Raw genomic sequence first — 2,749 nt, 5'->3', positions numbered from 1 at the left:
CTCGAGCGAGGAAACGTATGTCCGTTCGAAGAATGCACGACCACAATCGAATGCACGATCGCTTCCACATGTATGCGGGTTTTTCGTAAAAACTTTTTACGCGCAAAAAAGATCGGCGTTATTCCTCGCGGTGGATATCGCCTCGCGGATACGCAATCCCGCAAAGCTTTGCAGTGGCTGGTGTGGAAAGAGCGCAAGCTCGGCCACGCCATTGTTCACGCAGGGCGCGGGCGGGAATTTTATTTACTGCTTGATTTGAAACAATCAACACTGAACGAATATCATTTTCGAACGTGTATCTTTCCCAACGATGTGCATCATTACGTGTACGTACCCCGCAGATCTGCCGTGAAAACAAACGTATAAAAACCCGAAGCACATGAGTGAAGGGCATCATTCGAAGCTACGATGCCGTCGGCGACGAAGGAGCAGCAACGGAAGAAGCAACAAAGGGCGCATATTAGATCTAAGCGCTCTCTCGGTAAGAAAAACATCTGTCTACTGAAGGCTCTGTGTCTTCTAAATAAAAATCAACGCGCTGCTTTTCTGCAAAACGCAGATAACAAATTTATTGCGTGTATTCGAGAATGCGTCCACAATACGCTCAGAGGTAACGTACCGCTCGAAAAAAGAGAGAAGAACCGCCTAATCCGATATAAAACGGCGCTGTGACGTATCGCGGAACGAAGAGGTACTTGGAGATGCAAGAGAAACCTGCTGGTGCAACAAGGAGGCTTTTTACCGAACATCATTGGGCCCATACTTGCAGCTTTATTATCTCGAATTATCAAGTAATCATGGAACGGGCTAAAAAAACTGGTGCTGATTTTCACGAATAATCTCGAAAGATTGCAACTTTAACGGAGCCGATTTTCTATCGGCTTCGCCCGGCCTTCCGCCTGCCAGACAGCTCGGTGTCAAGGTTTGAGGAAGGAGAAGGCGAGAAATTGCGACACTCGGTTTTTATGCTGTAATGTATGTTCGGTTTGTTCTATTATATATATTTACAAACAGTTTTAATTCGGTTGCGTTGGTCTATCAGATTAGCGTTGTCTAATTTATGGCGGGAATTCGGTCGATAAGTATGAATCTTTTATGCGCGGCTTTTATAGACGCGGTCGGTAGAATTCGGCGCGGCAAGAACTGTGTCGGCGCGATAATCACTTAATTCTAATTCGGCGGGAAAGATATATACACGAACCTTATATACAGTATTAAATATTGAGTCGTGAGAACGACTGATTTAACGATGTGGCGGTTACAACGGCCGATTGTGCGCCGGACCGCCGGAAGTCGAGGCTGTACCTCAATGGAAGCTTAGCAGTCGGTATGGCGGCCGAGTCAACACCTCGGAGTGCCGGAAGTCGAGTCAACACCTCAACGGAAACGGGCGGAAGTCGAGTCAACACCTCGACGGGGACGGTCGGTATGGCGGCCGAGTCACCACCTCGGAATGCCGGAAGTCGAGTCAACACCTCGACTGGGACGGTCGGTATGACGGCCGAGTCAACATCTCGGAATGCCGAAAGTCGAGTCAACACCTTGACGGGAACGGTCGAAAGTCGGTATCTCGAGTCAACACCTCAAGACCGGAACGGTATCTCCGAGTCAACTCCTCGGAGAGCGGTAGTGGAATCAGAGTCTTGAGTCATCACCTCGAGCTCGGCTTCTAGGAGTGGTTTTCGAGTCAACACCTCGAGCGCCGAGAAAGGAATAGGTCCTGACTGCTGAAATCGGCCGGCTTTTATACCCCGGAGCAGCCTACGGTCCGTCCGGGGTCGGCGTGTGGAACGCGGATGTTTGCGCGCTGCAGCATGCACCTGCGGGCTGATAAGCACGTGTCCGGGCCGTGTCGCTATAGGTCAGTTGCATGCCTTATAGCGCGGCGGGTTGGCGCACACGCGTGTGCTGTTTACGCGGTCGGTTATATAAGCGAGTGGCAGGAACTATAGCGCGATATAACATAAAGGTTTTTTAATATATAATACTAGAAACATACAAAATAATAATAATAATACAAAAAATACTAATAGTGATACAAAACTAATAATATATATTTCATATTAGTGGCGGGGTTTACCATGTCATACAACAACGAATAGCGGGGGAAAATACCGCTGCTACTACCACACGCACTCCCGGAACCGTGCTCTCGCGTCTCGACGAGAAAATGAGACGTATTCTCGAATCCCCTGTTGATGAAGGTGAAAAATGGAAATTGTAGGCGGAGCACTTCGTCGATATCTATATTTTATCCAAAAAGCAAGAAAACGTTCTCGCAAAGAAGAAAATCCATCTATGGCGGAAACAACTGCTGTGACTGGTGAAGAGGGGGAAGAGGAGGAAGAGGAGGAGGAAATGAGAAAACTTTCACGACGCGGAAAAACCAATGGACGCTTTGCCTCAAACAACTTCCGTTTTGCCAAAACACTCAACACCCTTCCGACACAATAATAATACTCAATATCAACGGATTAATCAGTCAACTCCAAAGAAAAATGTATCGTTTGCAGATATTTCATTTAACAACAGCAGCGCAACGTCATCACGCTCTTGCGAACAAAAAACTATAACAAACATAATACAAACAATTCCAAAATCTTACCGCCCTAAAGCGCGAATGCTTTTGAATCATCGGGTGATACTCTATTGACCACAGTACGATTCGACACCGTTCGATTCGACACCGCTCGATTCGACACAGATTTATTCGACACCAAATTATTCGACACCGTACGATTCGACACCA

The sequence above is a fragment of the Pseudomyrmex gracilis genome, unplaced genomic scaffold (genome assembly GCF_002006095.1).
Source record: "Pseudomyrmex gracilis isolate BER0280 unplaced genomic scaffold, ASM200609v1 scaffold_2245, whole genome shotgun sequence".
NCBI lineage: Eukaryota > Metazoa > Arthropoda > Insecta > Hymenoptera > Formicidae > Pseudomyrmex > Pseudomyrmex gracilis.
The sequence above is the reverse complement of the archived record's forward strand: the minus strand, read 5'-3'. Positions refer to the sequence as shown.